General features: G+C 36.5%; 1 protein-coding gene across 1 annotated transcript in view; it reads right to left on the reverse strand.

Moving 5' to 3' along the window:
* Positions 1-20,082, reverse strand: part of SEPTIN7 (septin 7) — a 118,326-nt gene that overhangs the window by 87,158 nt on the left and 11,086 nt on the right. The window lies entirely within an intron of this gene.

Below are 20,082 nucleotides of genomic sequence, written 5' to 3' on the forward strand. Positions count from 1 at the left end.
AGAGGGAAAAATAAAAGTTACTTACATGGAACTCAACAAAGTAGAAGTAAATTACAAATAAGGTGAGGACAGACTTTTCTCCACACATGTCAAAGTAATAATTTTTTGTGTGTGTGGGATATAAGGCCCAGTGAGTTTTAATCAATTTTCAGCAGTTCTGACAAAATATGGAACAAAAACCTCTTATCTTTTTATAAAACCCAATTACTATGCTCTACACCTGAAGTTTTAAAAGAAATGGTAGAAAAGCTGTAAAGTATAAAGTTTCAGCAAGGTGTGTGTGTGTGTGTGTGTGTGTGTGTGTGTGTGTGTGTGTGTGTGTACACACAAAAGGCAAAGACACACACAGACAAAAGGCAAAGAAAAAACACCACAGGGGTGTTAGGTGGTCTTAGGGGGACTAGGCCTAGGACAGTTTTTGGCAGACAGTACAACACTGGGATTGAATCAAGGGGGAAAAGATTTCTAGGCAAAGGGACCCTAAAGTGGAGATGAATTTTGTATTTTTAGGACCAAAAAGAAGGTACATGTACACACACACACACACACACACACACACACACACACACATCCGGAACCAAGTTTAAATCCCATGAAGAAAAAAAAAATGTAACTTTCATACGATTTTGCTTTGTCAATCACTGAATTAAGACAGCCCAGATCAGATAAATTCAAATGTTTTAGGACAAAATCTTTAATATAGTGCTGTATTTCAAGTTCTATTGATTCAAGTTCAGAACTGGAAGAAATACAGACATGTGGATACAGGAAAGGAAGCTAAAGATAGCAAGCAACAAATGGGAGGATGAAGTTAATGTGAGCTGTGAAAACTGAAAGGCAACTAATGAAGCATAGAAAAGAAAGTAGACTAACCTTAGACAAAATGTCTGGGAAACTGAACCTCTATATTCTATATTAACACAAATCTATGAGTTATATCACAACCTGGAACAGATGATGGTGATTATTCAAATGTCAACTTCACAGAGAGGCGTGCCCTGACCACCCTTATCTAAAATTACAACTCCATTCTCCTCAGTACTTTGCTGCAAGCTTTGTTTCTCTCCTTAGCACTTTTTTTGCCATCTAATATACATTTTACTCATCCTGTTTATTGCAATCTCCATCCTACCCCACCTCCAACTACAATGTTAGCTCCATCGAGATAAAGATTAAATAAATTACATAAATTATGGCATCAAAAAAGAAGAAGCCATCTGGGAGAGTAGAAGAAGTTTCAGAGAGAGTATTTTAGGTTGCATATGCAAGGGATGCTCCAGACAAAAGGCAAAGAAAAAACACCACAGAGTCCCGTGTGTCTTAGGGGGACTAGGCCTAGGACAGTCTTTGGCTGACAGTACAATACTGGGATTGAACTAAGATAAGGGGGAAAAGAGTTCTAGGTAAAGGGGTAGACCCTAAAGTGGAGATGAATTTGGTACTTTCAGGACCAAAAAGAAGGTACATGAACTACAATGAAGTGAAGTGGTGGATTAGGGGGATAAGTGATAGAAAACGAGGTCAGGAGGCAGGCAGAGCCAGACCATGTGGGACCCAGCCAAAGTAAGAAATTTGGATGTTATTTTAGGCATGATGGGAAGCCACTGGAGGGTTGTACACAGGCAAATGACCTGACCTGATTTGTATTTTAAAGATAGCTCTTACAGCTAAGAGAAGGAGTGGAAATAAGAAAACTAGTAAGGAGCCTACTGCCACCAGTCCAAGAAAGAAAGGGTATACTGAATTTAGACAGTGTGGACACAAGAAGAGGCAAGAAGGATTCAGAATATATTTTGCAGGTAAAACTGCCAGGACATTGCTAATGCACTGGATATGACTGAAGGAAAAGCAGACCAAGATAACTCCTAGGTTTTTGGCTTAAATAACTCAATGGAGTGATATCTCTAAGGGAAAATAGGAACAATAAGGGGAGTGGGAGAGTGGACAATGAAGGACATCATCAAAATCAAAAACAGCTTTGAATATGTTAAGTCTGATGTGTCTACTATATATTCAAGAAGAAATATCCAGGAGGCAGCTAAATACCTAAGTCCAGAAACTGCAAGGTTAGCTGGTGCTGAAAATACAGATTAAGGAATTATAAACTTATAGGCAGTGTTAGGAGAGGACTGGATTTCAAGGAGAAACTATAGATAAAAAAGGGGTCTAGACAGAGTCCTGGAGCACTCCAACATTGAGATGTCAGGCTGAGAAAGAGTGAGAAAGATCAGTTAGTCAGTGAGAACACCAGCACTGGCTCAAGGTCACTCAACTGTATTAAATGTCATTGAAGAGTCAAATGAAATACTAAAATATAACCATAAAAATAAGGTTACTGGTAACTTTAGTTAGGAGCAATCACAGTAACTTAGTGAGGAAGAAGAGTGAGTAGGTTGAGGGTAAGCAATTCTTTGCACAGAACTATAACATTTTAAATAATTATATATTTTATTTTAAAATTAAACACATTACTTATCAGTCCCCCTATAATTCTTTCCCAGAGGGAAAAAACCATGTCATTCTCATCTCTATATTCCTAGCAAAGTGCGGATGGATACATAGACATTTTAAAAAGCTAAATGACTAAAATATATACTTTTAGGAAAATTCCTTCTGAGGAAAAAATTGTGTCCAAAGACAAAAAAAAAAAAAAAAAGACTTAGGGAATATACTAATAATATAACATTGGTTGACTAAAACAGATTTTTCACATTTCATAAGAATCTTTCCTTATCCCAAATTCTAAAATCAGCCACAGTCTGTAATTCAGAAACCTTAACCACCCACTGATTCTTTTCCTGGGCAAATAAAATGTTCACAGTACCAGTGTGAAACATAATCTCTGGATAAGAAACATTATTTATAGATGTGATATAACTGTGACACTTGTAAGCATGTGAATATAGATAAAAGCATATTCTCAACCAAGCATCTACCAAAATACCATAAGGTCTTAAAAGTATTACTTGATTTGAAACATCAGTTATATAACAAGAAACAATTATCAAATCATCTTTTCTAAAGGAATATATTTACAAAAATCTTTCAGTTTACTATGCCAAATCTCTACATCAAAATTCATATTTAAGAAAATCAAACCACAATAATTCATTGTTTATTGTTTCACTGCCTGTGGAAAAATCAACTTAAATACAATATCCAGTAATCTCAGTGTTTAATTTAACCTTATTTCTAGAAATCAATTATATTTAAAGAACAAGATGCTTTCAAACAGGTTCCAACTGATAGATTATTGGAACCCTTAAGAATTCTTCACATTCTCTTGCCATTTGTTCCAATTCCAAAGAATAAAGTTACGAAAATCCTGGCACCTGAAATCCATTATCATTTTTAAAGGTCTGAATGTTAATATGGGTTTTAATAAATTTTCCAAAAGAGAAAAGCAGCAATTTATTTTAAAAACTGCCAAATGTATATTTCCATAACAACAATAAAATTGAGCAAGGGGAGTTATAGCAGAAAAGAAGCCTTATAAAAATCAGAATTTGAGGAAAATTAAAACATATCCCTGCTAAGATGTGCTACAAACCTTCAGCTTTCCTCATCTTTACAAAATAAGACATTCAGCCCCAAATTACCTTCGTATCACCAGAATTCTATTTCTCCCTCTAAATAACTGCAATAAAAAAAAAAAATCAGACTACAAAGATTCAAAGTTTATATCTTTAACTTTAAATTTCAAAGATAAACATTTGATCTTTCTAAATAACTTCAAGTTCAATTTGTAGCCTTTGGAATTTAAAACAGGTATAATATTGTTTTACACACTGACAAAAAACAGTTTCTTTCTCCTAAAGTTTAAGCAATTCTAAATACAAAAAACTACACACTACAAAAGGAAAAGATATTGATAAACAATTTCACTTGTCTACTCCTTAGTATTCCTATCAAAAGCCTTACATTAAACACATAGATATAACTGTCCAGCACTTGCTTAAGTCTTACATGACCCAATGGAAAAATTAAAGAACTTCACTATTTAAATGTTTTAAATATTTTAAATATAACTGGTATAAAAATATCTAGATTCCAGATTTAATATAACAAGAACACTAAAATGTTACAAGATTACATGGGCATGTCCTAAATGTTGGCTTTAATGTCCGTCCCCTCTCCCCAATTTTTTTAATGTTCATTTATTTTTAAGAGACAGAGAGGGAAAGAATGCAATCAGAGAAGGGGTAGAGACAGAGGGAGACAGAGAATCCAAAGCAAGTTCTCCACCGTCAGCAAAAAAGCCCGACATGGGGCTCAAACCCATGACCATGAGATCATGACCTGAGCCAAAGTCAGATTCTCAACCAACTGAGCAACCCAGGCACCACCCTCCCCATATTTTTTAAAGGTTCATGTCTTAGTTTGCCTGCCCCCAGCTCCTCCCTTTTTAGTGAGATGAGCAATTATGTCCCTGATGAAACCAACTTTTATTTTCTCTATTCTGGATTCCTAATTAATCTGCTTAAAATATTTTAATATTCAATTCTATGAACACATGTAAGAATGAGATAACTTAAAATTTAAAACAATTTTTCTTTACCCTGAACTTGGAATTTACATATCTACTTATAGAATTACTGACCACATTCTCATTCAATCAACAGTCACCTGACCCTCACAATGTATGTAGTAACAATTAGGTATGTAAAAGTTAATAAAAACAAGGCCCCTGCTTATGAAACTAAGAATTTAAGGTCAGGTAAGTTAGAAGGCAATTTTAAATTTTTTTTTTCAACGTTTATTTATTTTTGGGACAGAGAGAGACAGAGCATGAACGGGGGAGGGTCAGAGAGAGAGGGAGACACAGAATGGGAAACAGGCTCCAGGCTCTGAGCCATCCGCCCAGAGCCTGACGCGGGGCTCGAACTCAGACCGCGAGATCGTGACCTGGCTGAAGTCGGACACTTAACCGACTGCGCCACCCAGGCGCCCCTAGAAGGCAATTTTAATAACACAGTGATAAAATACTATGATGTAGGCAAGCATGAAGGATGGCTATGACAATGAAAAAGGTTGGGGGGGGGGTTGCTTGGTCGATTCTGAGGTCACATCCTTCAGATAGATCCTGAAGGACTAGTAGTCCTTAGTGTGATGTGAAATGTAGGTAGGGCTGGAATATATGGGTCTCAAAGCAAAGGCCTGAGTAACTGCAAAGGCTCAAAACCAAGAGGAGAGCATGGTTCTCTATGAGAACTACAAACGATTTAACACATCTCATTTTCAAGGTCTGGGAGCTACAGCAGAGGAAAATTGAACAAAAGCCAGATCATGAAGGATTTTGTTAACCATGCTAAGGAACTTAGATTAGACTTCATCTTGAAAGCTTATGGAGAACATTAAAGGACTTGAAGCATAAGAATGCACAATCACATTAATTCACATGAAGAATCACATTCTTATTTTAGAAAATTACCACTAACAAGAATATTGAAGATGAACTGGCAGAGTTCTCAGAATGATTGCAATCCCAAAAGCTGGTGCAGTAGCCCAGGGATAAAATTAGGACTTAAGCCAAGAAAGAAGCAGAGAAGACGAAGAGAAATAGAAACTACAATTCTAATGTCTATTAAGGTAGCCACTAGCTACAAATGGCTGTCAAAAACTTGAAATTTAGCTAGCCTGAATTGAGATGTGCTTTAAGTGCAAAATACACACCAGATTTTGAAGACAGTATGAAACAATAAGGAAAAATATCCTAATTTTTACAGTGACTACATGCTGAAATAAAATTTTAGACAATATTGGGTGATACAATATATATACTAAAGCTAATTGCACCTGTTTCTTTTTACTTTTTAAATGTGGCTACTAGAAAAACTTAAACTATATATATGGCTTGCATTAATTTCTACTGGACAATGTTGGTTAGATATTAATGAGATGAATTTACTGTAACTAACTTGGGGGATATAAAGATTCAGATTTCTAAGTTTAGTTTTGAACAACTGGATTAATAGTGGTTACCAATCACCAAAAGCAGGAATCATCTGAGTTTAAGGTGCTAACTGGACTTTAGGGATACAAATGTCTAGTATGCAGCTTGCATATATAAAAGTTAGAAGTTCTAGAAATGTCTAGGCTACACAGATATTAACATTTTAAGCCACCAACATTTAGAGGCCCTTGGGTGGCTCAGTCAGTTAAGCGTCCGACTTCAGCTCACATCATGATCTCACAGTTCATGAGTTCAAGCCCCATGTCAGGCTCTGCACTGACAGCTCAGAGCCTGGAGCCTGCTTCACATCTGTGTCTCCCTCTCCCTCTGCCCTTGCTTGCATTTTCTCTCTCTCTCAAAAAAAAAAAAAAAATTTAAGCCACCAACATTTAAATGGTATGAAGGCCATGGGTATGAATCCAAATACAGTACACAAAGTACGAAGCAGGCCAGAACCAACACTAACATCCCACTTACACAAACCTAGGAAAAGATGAAAGAAAAAAGAATGAGGGAAAAAGCAGTTCAGGGAAGCAGTTCAAGGAGATCAACTGTAGAGGTCTCCTTCAAGAAGTGGTCAACCGTACCACAAGACCTGGAGTGGTCAATATAAAGATATGGAAAAATATACTTATCAGAGACCTTTGTCCCAGCAGGGGAAAGATAAGAAAAGAATGCAGATTAGAAGTAAATCAACAGTGAATAAGTATAGGCAAAGAGTATAAACAATTCTTTCTAAATGCGTTATCTATGAAGAACAAGAAGGTAGAACCTGAAGAACAACACAGGGTCAAGGGGGGGTTGTACGGAAAAAAGAGAGAGATAATTGTCCCTGTTTAAATGTTAATAGAAAAGATCCAGTATGGGTGCCTGGGTGGCTCAGTTGGCTGAACATCTGACACTGGCTTGGGTCATGATCTCGAGGTCTATAAGTTCAAGTCCCACGTCTGGCTCTGTGCTGAAGCTCAGAGCCCGGAGCCTGTTTCGGATTCTGTGTCTCCCTCTCTCTCTGACCCTCCGCTGCTCATGCTCTCGCACGCACATGCTCTCTCCTCTCTCAAAAATAAGCATTTAAAAAAAAATTTTTTTTTTAAAGAAAAGATTAAGTAGACAACTGGCTGAAGAAAGGTAAGTGAGGATACAGATAATGTTCTGGAATAAAGGGTGAGATTTTCTCTAAGGTCCAAAGAAAATTATGCTTTAATCCTAACTGAGGAGAGGAGGACCAAGGAATATTAAGAGATAAAGATTTGAATTAGCAACCACAAGAATATCAAGAAAGACTAGGATTCCATAGGAGGCAGCCAAGCAATTCCATACACAGATTAAAGCTAAAGACCACAAATCTGTGTAAATGTATCCGTGAAGCCATAGGATCTTCTTGTCCAGTAGCAATCTGCAGCTTAAGTATAAGCCAATAAACTGTAGGAATCATTGAGAATTGTTATTTTGCAGAAAATATGCAGAAAAGTACAGGGGAATCAAGGGAACTGATAAGTATAGCTTAAGTGACAAAAATGAAGAGGGTCAAGGATGGAAGGTAAGAAACAAGTGAGAGAGCTAAAAGAACGTGAAGGTATTGTTAGAATGGGCTATACAATGAAGATTTTAGAGGTGGAACAGAAGTTTGAGATGATGACCACATGGGGCCATTTAAATGATGGCCCAAGCACAATCCCAAAACTGTGAAGCTGAATTATTGAATGAGCTTTACACACGAGCACTAAAATGCCCCAGAACAATGACAGACCTTGGGGAGGAAAGGAAAACTGAATGTTTGCTGCCATCCTCAATGAATAAATAGAAAGTGACAAATTTTAAAAGGGTGAGAACATGCTGCTGTTAAATAGCTTTAAAGGAAAAATGGTCTAGAGTCCAGATCAACACTATCTAATAAAAATATAAAGTAAATCACATATGCAATTGTAAACATTCCACCAAACACATTAAGGAAGTAAGAGTCAAAAAGGTGAGTTTAACTTTAATTACATGTTTTATTTAACCAGTGATATACAACATTACTTTAACACGCAACCAATATAAAAATGATTATGATTCATTTCACATTATCCCTTGTTCTGCATTCTTTTCTTTTGTAGTAATCTTTGCAATACAGCACACTTCATTTAGGATTAGTCACATTTCAAATGCTCAGAATCTATGTGGTTAGTGGCTACCATACTAGATATAGATATAGAACATTTCATAGATATAAAACATTTTCATCATGCCAAAAGACCTAATGGAGAACAAAAATGAAATGAACAATGGTAGCCAGTACTGGATGAAGATGCCGGCAAATAAGCACTCTCCTACGTGACTGGTGGAATATATATTCAAACCATTTCCCTGAAGAGCAATCTGGTCTTGCAAATAAATCAAAAGGTTAAATTTTCATGTTCCCAGACAACACATTCCACTTCCACACTTTATAATTTTGAGAATATATTTAACATTTAGCTAAAAGAACATTCAACAAAATAGTTAATGATAATGAAAAATTGTGAAAACTAAGTTCCAAAAAGAAGTGAAGGAAACAATGTATCATGGTATTCCCATAGGCAAAAACACCATGCATTACAAGTTTCATAAGAATACATGACAATCAACACCATATTGAGTGGAAAAACTATTAAACAGATGACATGGTATTATGTACCTTTAAACATTCCTTTGTGTGCACACTGGAAAACAATTAAAAGGTTACAGACTGCAGTAAGAGTATAGAAACTGGCAAGGTAAAGATCTCAGAAAATTCGCTCCTTTAAAAGCAATGAAAACACGGTCAAAATCAATTTCTTCAGAACTCTGGAAATTAACAAAAGGTGTGCAGCAGTCCAGAGTGCTTATTCAAAAAAAAAAAAAAAAAAAAGGGCTGAACCTAAATAACTTGCCCATTCTCATCTCCCCTCCCAGCTCCACAGTAGCCTTGAAAACCAACAGCACACAATCATGGCAAAAATCAGCATCCTGACAGAAACTTGAGGAGGCAGAACAGGCTCTTTTAAAGCCCCATTCCCAAAGAACTATCATTATTTGGCCTATCTGATGTTTCCCTGGAAGACTCCACATATAACCACAAAGATAAGCAGAGACTTCAATGACAACACATGGCAAAAGAAAACAGACTTTATGGAAAGTCATTAAACAAACAACAAATAGCAATAATAAACCCTGGGAGGGATCTGACTAGAATTGCCATGTTGTATTATTTAAAATGTCCAGTTTTCGTCCAACTTCAGCTCAGGTCATGATCTCACGGTCCGTGAGTTCAAGCGCCGCATCAGGCTCTGTACTGACAGCTCAAAGCCTGGAGCCTGCTTCCGATTCTGTGTCTCCCTCTCTCTGGCCCTCCCCGATTCACACTCTGTCTCTCTCTCTCAAAAATAAATAAACATTTAAAAAAATAATAAAATAAAAATAAAATGTCCAGTTTTCAACAAAACACTATGAAACATGTCAAAAAAAAAAAAAAAAAAGAATGTCCCATATACGGGGGGGGGAGGGGGAGGGGGTTACAATCAATAAAGACTATTTCCTGAGAAAATCCAGACATTAGGCAAAGAGTTTAAATATGCTATTTTACATCTGTTAAAAGAACTAAGGGAAACCATGTCTAAAAAAACTGAAAGAAAGTATGAAAACAATGTGGGAAATATCAGTAAAGAGACATTATTAAAAAGAACTAAACAAAAATTCTCAAGTTGAAAAGTACAACTGAAATGAAACTTCACTAGAGAAGCTCAACAACATATCTGAGCTAGCAGAAGAATCAGCAAATCTGAAGACAGGTCAAATAACATTAACCAAGTCTAAGGAAAAGATACAAATCAGAATGCAGGGAAAAAATGAACAGAACCACAGACTGTGGAACATACTCAAACATACCAACATATACATAATGGGAGTCCCTATAATGACCCAGATTATAATGTTACAAATTCAGATATTAACTATAATCCCAAGGACAATGCTCCTGCCAGACATACACACAATCTCAAAAGAATATAGCAAGAAGTAGGGGGGTGGGGGGAATTAAAATGGTACACTAGAAAATATCTGCTTAACAACAATAACAAAAAAAGAAGTAACTCAGAAATAGAAAAAGAAAAAAATAAAATAAACAGAACCAGAGATTCTGATGAGACATAAGATATACAGAAAACAAATAGCAAAATGACAGATATAAATCTCACCTTTCAGTACCCAGAGTAAATGAAACAGATTAAACACTCAATAAAGAGACAAATATTGGCTGAACACATTTAAAACTGTGATCCAGGGGCACCTGGGTGGCTCAGTTGGTTAGGCGACTGACTTTGGGCTCAGGTCATGATCTCACAGTTCGTGAGTTCGAGCCCTGCATCGGGCTCTGTGCTGACAGCTTGGAGCCTGGAGCCTACTTCAGATTCTGTGTCTCCCCTCTCCCTACCCCTCCCCTGTTCACGCTCTGTGTCTGTCTCTGAATAATAAATAAACGTTAAAAAAATTAAAAAAAAAAAGTGATCCAATTATATGGTGCACAAAAACAAAAAAAAAACAACAAAACAACAACAACAAAAAAAACTTTTTAGAATCACAGACACAACCAGCTTGAAATAAAAAGGATTTAAAAAAAAAAAAAACAGGGGCGCCTGGGTGGCGCAGTCGGTTAAGCGTCCGACTTCAGCCAGGTCACGATCTCGCGGTCCGTGAGTTCGAGCCCCGCGTCAGGCTCTGGGCTGATGGCTCAGAGCCTGGAGCCTGTTTCCGATTCTGTGTCTTCCTCTTTCTCTGCCCCTCCCCCGTTCATGCTCTGTCTCTCTCTGTCCCAAAAATAAATAAACGTTGAAAAAAAAAATTTTAAAAAAATAAAAAAAAAAAAAAAAAAAAAGAGAGCTGGAGTGGGAACAACACAGACGTTAAGACAAAATTGTTACCACAAAGATACTTTATACTGATTAAAACATCAATTTATCAAGAAGGTATAACAATTAGAAACACACGTGCCCCTAAAAACAGAGTCCAAAAATATACAAATCAAAGACTGACAAAACGAAAGGGGCAATTAAGAGAATTCAACAATAGCTCAACTTCAATACCTCATTTTCAAAATATGTAAAATAAGTACACAGAAGATAAACAAGGAAACAGAAGACATAAACATAACAACTAGACTCAACACTGCATCTGACAACAGCAAAATACATTCTACATGCACATGAAATGTTCTCCAGGACAGACCATATATTAGACATTTTGGTCTTAATTTTAAAGGGCTGAAATGAGCTACTGTGTTCTTCATCCACAAAGGAATGAATTTATAAATTAATAACAGGAGAAAATTGAAAAAATGACATCTGTGGAAGTTAAACACTACACTGTGACCAATGGGTCAGAGAAGAAATTTTAAAGGAAACCGGAAAAGTTGAGATAAGTAATAACATAGACACACACACACACACACACACACACACACACACACACACACACCCCATACCAAAACTTACTGAATGCACCTAATTCAGAACTTAAAGGAAAAGTTATAGCTGTAGTAAATGCCTATGTTAAAAAGAGAAGATCTCAAATCAATTACCTAACACTCACCTCAAAAAAACTAAAAAGAGAACACACTAGATGCAAAGCAAACAAATGAAGACTTGAGCAGAAATAAAAATAAATATAACAAAAATAAAGAAAATCAACCAAACCATAAGTTGGCTCACTGAAAAGATTAAACTTTGACAAACCTTAGCTACACTAATCAAGAAAAAAACTAGAGAACACTCAAATTACTAAAGTCAGAATGAAAGAGGGCAAATCACTACTAACCTTACAGAAAAAAAAAAGATTATAAGGAAACCTATGAACAAGTGCATGCCAACAAACTGGAAAACATAGAGAAATGCAAAAATTCCTAAAAAGACATAAACTACCTAAAGAAGAAATAGAAAAATCTTAAGTCCTATAAAAAATAAAGAAATTACGTTAGTAATCCAAAATCTTCCCACAAAGAAATGCCCAAGTCCAAATGGCTCCACTAGTGAATTCTATCAGAGGTTTAAAGACTGCCCAATTGTTCACAAACTAATCCAAGAAACAAAAGAGGAGAGAACATTACCCTGATACCATATCAGACAAACACCTCAAAAGAAAACAACACCTCAAAATAAAACAACAGACCAATGCCCTTACATACAAAAAATATCAATAAAATACTGGCAAACTAAATCCAGCAATATAAAAATGATTATACACCATACAAGTGGAACTCATCCACTGGTTGGTTCTACATATTAACCAAAGTAATACACCATATTAACTAAATAAAGCAATAACAATAAAACACATGATCATCTCCAATACACAAAAAAAGCACTTGGCAAAAATTCAACATCCTTTCATGATAAACACACTTAACAAACTAGGCATAAAAGGGAATTTCCTCAAACTCATAAAGCACATCTAAGAAAAACCCACAGTGACATCATACTTAGTGGTGAAGGACTAAATGCTTTCACTCTTCAGGAACAATACAATGATGTCTAGTGCCACTTCTACTCAACACTGTTCTGGAGGTTCAAGCCAAGGCACTTGGCAAGAAAAATAAAAGCCATCCCAATTGGAAAGGAAGAAGTAAAACTATTTCTACTTACAAATGATATGATCTTATAAATAAAATACCTTAGCGAATCCACTAAAACACACACATACACACGTGTGCACACGCACATGCGCAAATACACTCACAAAGTTGCAGGAAACAAGATGAATATACAAACAACAATTACATTTTCATACACTAGCAAAAACCAACCCAAAATGACACTTAAAAAAAAATCCATTTGTGGGGCGCCTGGGTGGCGCAGTCGGTTAAGCGTCCGACTTCAGCCAGGTCACGATCTCGCGGTCCGTGAGTTCGAGCCCCGCGTCAGGCTCTGGGCTGATGGCTCGGAGCTTGGAGCCTGCTTCCGATTCTGTGTCTCCCTCTCTCTCTGCCCCTCCCCCGTTCATGCTCTGTTTCTCTCTGTCCCAAAAATAAAATTAAAAAACGTTGAAAAAAAAAAAATTAAAAAAAAAAAAAATCCATTTGTAATACCATCAAAAATAAAAACAGGAATAAATCTAACAAAAGAGCAAATATTACACAATGAAAATTGTAAAACATTGTTCAAAAAAACTAAAGGTCTAAGTAAATGAAAAGTATCCTGCATTCATAGATAAGACAATTTGTTCAGAAGGCAATACTCTACAAATTCAAGGCCAAGACTATCAAAGTCCCAGTTGGTTTCTTCGTAGAAACTGACAAATTAACCCTCTAATTCATGTGGAAATTCAAAAGAGACTGGATAGCCAAACAATCTGGAAACAAAACAAAGCTAGAGGTACCACACTTCCTAGTTCCAAAACTCATTTACATGGTTATAGTCATCAAAACAGCATGGTACAACTATAAGGACAGGCGCACAAATCAATGGACTACAACTGACAGTCCAGAAATACACTCTTACATTTTTGGTCAACTATTCTTCTACAAGTTGCTAAGGCAACTTAATGGAGAAAGAACAGTTTTTTCAACAAAAGATGCTACTAGGACTACTGGATATTCACATACAAAAGAATGAAACTGGATACCCACCTCACACCATATACAAAAGTTAATTCAAAATGGATCAGGGGAGCCTGGGTGGCTCAATCAGTTAAGCATCTGAGTCTAGATTTTGGCTCAGATCATGATCTTGCAGTTGATGGGACTGAGCCCTGCTTTGGGCTCTGTGCTGACAGTGCAGAGCCTGCTTAGGATTCTCTCTCTCATCTCCCACCCCTCCCCCCTCAAAATAAATAAACATTTTTTAAAAACTAAAATGGATCAAAGACCTAAATGTAAGATCAAGATCCATAAAACTCTTAGAAGAAAACAGTCATAAATCTTCATGACCTTGAATTAGGAATGGTTTGTTAATAATAAAAAAATAAATAAAAAACCTGATTAAAAATTGGGTAAAGCACTCAAAAAGACATTCTTCCAAAGAAGATATACAAGTTGCCAATAAGCACTCAAAAAAGATGCTTAATATCGTGAGCCATTAGAGAAATACAAATTAAAACCACAGTGACAGTACCTCACACCCAAGATGGTTAAAATAAAAAAGAGAAACAATGTTAAGTGTAGACAGAGATGTGGAGAAATGGAAGCCCGCATACGTTGCTGGCAGGAATGTAAAATGCCACATGCTTTGGCAGAGACTGGCAGTTCCTCAAAAAGTTAAACATACAGTTACCTGATGACCCAGCATTTCCATTCCTAGGTATACATCCAAGAGAAGTGGAAGCGTTAAGTCCACACAACAACTTGTACTTAAATATGCACAGCAGCTTTATTCACAACAGCCAAAAAGTAGAAAGAACCCAAATCCCCATCAATTTTTGAATGGATGAACAAAATGTGGTATTATCTAATGAAATATTACTCAAAAATAAAAAGGAACAAAGTACTAATATATGCTACAACATGGATGCATCTTGAAAGCATCATGCTAAGTGAAAGAAGCTAATCGCAAAACACCAATGTACTGTATGATTCCATTTGTATTAAATGCCCACAATAGGCAAATCTATAAAGATGGAAAATAGATCGGTGGTTGCCAAAACCTGGGAAGCGAAGCAAATGCAGTAGTAATTGCTAATAGGTACATGGTTTCTTTTGGGGTTGATGAAAATGTCCTAAAAGTAGATAGCAGGATTCCTGCACAACTCTCTGAATATACCAAAACAACAGAACTGTACAATATAAAGGGGTGAACTTTAGTGGCACATGTGAATTGTATCTTAATAAAGCTGTTAGAGAACCAGGTATGCAGTTTCTACAATATACTACCTTTCATGTGTAACATGTTTATCTCTTTCTTACATGTATCTCATTTGTGCAAAAAGATAGGAAGAAACTAAACTGGAAACTAATGACATTGGTTACACATACACGTGGATGGGAAAGTGACAGGGGAAATGAGAATAGGGTAAAAGGGATGAGAGGTGAGACATACTCACGAGATACTTCTCGACATACTGTTTATTATAGAGTTGACTATTAACACCATAGTAATGTTTCACATATCCCAATAAAAAATAATCCAAATGAGCAAAGATAAGAGAAGAGCACAAAATGGAAACAGTAACAAATGAAACTGTATTTCAAATGAATAACATAACTTCACTGAACATGGTGAGAAAGAAAAGAACACAAGTTAATTTTAGAAAACAATATTCTGACTGTATAGTTTAAGACTAAAGTTAAAAAGAAGCATACACAAAGACTACAGTCAAGTAAGCAAATATATCTATAAAGTAATTATGAAAATACAGTTACAAATACACCAGAATCAAATACATAATAAATTGTGGATGAGAGCCAGGTTTTTCACTGTTGAAGAAAGGAGTTACAAATAAGGAAAAGAAAAAAGCTAGACTGTACCTTGTGTTAATGTACTGGAACTGGTTTATCAATACTAATTCCTCATTTATATATATACACACACACACACACATATATATTTACACACACATAGGTACATATGAATATGGATGTTTAGGTGTATATAAATATACAATTTCCTAGATCTATCTGCTTGAAACACCTAGAAGCAATGACATCCTAATAGCACTGAAAACTTTCAGTGCTCAGAAGTTGGTTTCTAAACACCATTCTCAAATAAAAAGAAACTAGACTCCTTGGAGAAGTGATTGATTCAAGGGCTTAGGTAGGAAAATACAAGATCAACCAGAGAGTAAGGAAATGCTCCCCAAAACTGATAAGGCATGCTGAAAGGATGAATAGGAGCCAGACTGAAAGAGCTCCCAATGGTCAAATCCAGGACAATTTGAGCAATAAAACTGATAAAATCAACTTCTTTTGTTCATACCAATATTAATAAATAACTGAATAAATAAGCATGAGACAAAATAGTTGTTTCTTACAAAAGAATTCCAATTAAAAATATAGTAACATGAAAACAAAATCATAGTAGGGCTAACTGTACAATAATAATTGTGACAAAAATTATTGACAGTGGATAAAAACTATAATGAGAAACAAAGGACTAGTTTAACAAAGGACCAGTATCTAAAATATACAAGTCAATTAAGACAAATAACCCAACTTAAAAATGGACCAAAGCTTTCAACAGACCCCCAAAGATCTATGGTTGGCAAATAAGCACTTAAGACCTGGACAATCATGAGTCATTACGAAAATGCAAATTAAAATCACAATGAGGTATCTCTACAATGACCATCCCAAGTGTTGCTGAGTATGTGAAGTAACCAGAGTTCTTTTTTTTTTTTTTTTTTCAACATTTATTTATTTTTGGGACAGAGAGAGACAGAGCATGAATGGGGGAGGGGCAGAGAGAGAGGGAGACACAGAATCGGAAACAGGCTCCAGGCTCTGAGCCATCAGCCCAGAGCCTGACGCGGGGCTCGAACTCACGGACCGCGAGATCGTGACCTGGCTGAAGTCGGACGCTTAACCGACTGCGCCACCCAGGCGCCCCGAAGTAACCAGAGTTCTTATACACTGTTGATGGGCACATAAAATGTTACAACTATATTGGGAAATAGCTTGACAATTTCTTTAGAAGTTAAGCATAGATATATCTATGACTTAACCTATGGACTTACCCAAGCAAAATGTGCCATCATCATTACAGTTTTTTTAAAAGTCTAGAAAAAAAAAAAAAAAAAAATGCCAAAAAGAAAATATATCAAATTTTAATATAGGCGGCATTCTGCAAATCAGGCTTGGAAGTAATTTGGTACAATCTTCTATCTTCCAAGTTATTATTAAAGAACTTGAAGCATTTCCATTAAAACAAAAAGCAAAAGGATCACATAGAAAGAAAATGAAGTAATGTTAACCACAAATCAGTACGGGTTTTTCTTTTTTATAATGTTTATTTATTTTTGAAGGAGAGAGAAAGACACAGCATGAGCAGGGGAGGGGCAGAGAGAGCTGGAGACACAGAATCCAAAGCAGGCTCCAGGCTCTGAGCTGTCAGCACAGAGCCCGACAAAAGGCTCAAATTCACAAACTGTGAGATCATGACCTGAGCCGAAGTTGGACGCTTAACCAATTGAGCCACCCAGGCGCCCCAGTATGGATTTTTCTTAATAGGTTAAGTCATATGTTCTTTATTTTCCATTTCTGACAAGTTCATTAGACTGCAAAGGAAGAAATCATAGGCGCAAATTCTCACAAGATTTCAATCATGATGTGAACATGAGCAAGACAGAAAAAAAAAGGTTGGAATACTAAAATAAGGTGGATTAATAGCTGACTAGATGTATGTCAACTTCAGCATAATTATACACCACAAGGATCCATCCTTAATTAAACCCAGATAACATTATTCTACACAAAAACATAAAAGATATGCTTGTCAAACCTGGGGATGATAAACGCAGAGAAAGATAAATACTTTATCTGACACACTCAAAATCTAAATGAAATTAATACAGAAATACTGGGATACAAACCATGTCATTTTTCCCCACCCCAAACTAGAATCTGAAGACAAAATTTCAGATTAATTCAGAACTACAAAACATGACCACAAATGTAGTATGAGGTAGAACACATTTCACCTATCAACCAACAATCTCCTCTTAAAAAAAAAAGCGTTGGGGGCGCCTGGGTGGCGCAGTCGGTTAAGCGTCCGACTTCAGCCAGGTCACGATCTTGCGGTCGTCCGTGAGTTCGAGCCCCGCGTCAGGCTCTGGGCTGATGGCTCAGAGCCTGGAGCCTGTTTCCGATTCTGTGTCTCCCTCTCTCTCTGCCCCTCCCCCGTTCATGCTCTGTCTCTCTGTCCCAAAAATAAATAAAAACGTTGAGAAAAAAAAAAAAAAAAAAAAGCGTTGAAGAAGCAAGATAAAACAATAGCACAAGAAGCAAAGACAGAAACACCTTAGTTGACATTATGCCCATAGATCAATAAGAAACTAAAAGCACCCTAAAAAGTAATTTAACTTTAGGCCTCATTAACAGACTTATATAGCATGTAGAAAAAAAGATAGATTTATTCTGATCTATAATTTTAAGATCACATGATACTCAGTTCCTGGTATCAGCAGAGATATGGACAAAATGAAGAAAGTTTAGAAGGGAGTAATAACAATGGTTGGAGAGATACAACCCCCTGTCATACAAACGTTAAAAAAAAAAAAATGTGAAGACAAATTCTCTACAAAAGACTCAGAGAAAGTTGTGTCCAGACTGTTAATAATAATATTAAAAAGAGAAACTAGGGGCGCTTGGGTGGCTCAGTTGGTTGGGTTGTCTGACTTCGGCTCAGTTCATGATCTCACGGTCCATGAGTTCGAGCCCCATGTCAGGCTCTGTGCTGACAGCTCAGAGCCTGGAGCCTGTTTCAGATTCTGTGTCTCCCTCTCTCCTGACCCTCCCCCACTCACACTCTGTCTCTCTCAAAACTAAACATTAAAAAAATTAAAAAAAAAAAGAAATTAGATTTGTCTTTTTGATCTCAAGGAGTAAATGAGAACTTCTGAATACAAATATCAAAGACAGACTTCAGATATACACAAAAATAGAAGACAAAATTAATAGTGACAGCTATTCAAAAATGCAATATGCATCCTCAGAAGGTAGTGGATTTTAGGGGCGCTTGGGTGGCTCAGTCGGGTGGGCGTCTAACTTTGGCTGGGGTCATGATCTCTCAGTTCGTGAGTTTGAGCCCTGCTTTGGGCTCTGTGCTGACAGCTTGGAGCCTGGAGCCTGCTTCAGATTCTGTGTCTCCCTCTCTCTGCCCCTCTCCCAATCATGCTCTGTCTCTCTCTCCCTCAAAAATGGATGAACATTTAAAAAAAAATTTTTTTTTAAAGAAGGTAGTGGATTTTTAACACAGGCTAGACCAGCTCTATCCATTAGAAATACAACACAAGCCACACATGCAATTTAAAATTTTCTAGTAGCCACATTTAAAAAGCAAAAAGAAACAAGTAACAATAATATTTTTAACTCAATATACTCAAAACATGTTAACCTGCGATCAATATAAAAATTACTGTGACATTTTATATTCTTTTTTTCAAAGTCTTTTCAATATCGTCTGTGTATTGTACCCTCATACCAAATCTCAAGTCAGACTAAGACACATTTCAAGTGCTCAAGAGCCATTCTGTTCATGGTTACAGTACTGGACAGGGCAGAGTTAGACAGCTACCTGACAGGCATACTGCAGGGGAAAGGAGAGCACTTTCTGCATAATTAAATGACTTTCTACATCTTCCAATCCTGAGATCTTGTAAAAATATCAAAGGAATAACACAAGAAGGATTAAAAACATACCCAAAATTTTCAAAGGATTAACTGAGTTCCTTTTAATCAGTCACTACTGTGCCTTACACACTTACGACACACATACACACAAACTCTGTACTTTGAACATAACACAGCAGTTTCATCAAAGAATTCAAATTATTTCTAGTATGTATCTCCCAAACTAGCTTCTTAAAGACATCAAAGCCATTTTTTGTCAGAATATCTAATCCCATGACTCATAAAATGTTTAACTGATACTCATCATAGCACTGCTTGCCTAATAAAATGAAATCAACACAAATATTATCTTTTTTAAAAATTTTTCTATCGTTTACCTACATTACAACACCACATAGGAAAATAAAAATTCCATTCCTGTTATGGACTGAGTTGTTTTCATGTGTTGAATCCTTATCTACATTTGAAGACAGGGCATTTAAAGAGGTAATCAAGGGGCACATGGGTGGCTCAGTTGGCTAAGCATCTGACTTTGGATCAGGTCATGAAGTCACCATGCATGGATTCAAGCCCCGAGTGCGGACAGCTCGGAGCCTGGAGCCTGCTTTGGATTCTCCGTCTCCCTCTCTCTGTCCCTCACCTGCTCACACTCGGTCTCTCTCTCTCTCTCTCAAAAACTAAACATTAAAAAAAAAAAAAATAATAGAAAATAAAGACGTAATCAAGGTTAAAGAAGGTCCTAAGAGTAGGGCCTCAAATCACAAAGGACTGGTGTCCGTATAAAAAGAGGAAGAGACATCTGAGGTATCTCTCTCTCCACTTGTGTACAGAGGAAAGGCCATGTGGAGACATACTGGGA

This window comes from Puma concolor, chromosome A2 (assembly GCF_028749965.1).
Source record: "Puma concolor isolate L17-30 chromosome A2, mPumCon1.1.hap2, whole genome shotgun sequence".
In the NCBI taxonomy this organism is placed as follows: domain Eukaryota; kingdom Metazoa; phylum Chordata; class Mammalia; order Carnivora; family Felidae; genus Puma; species Puma concolor.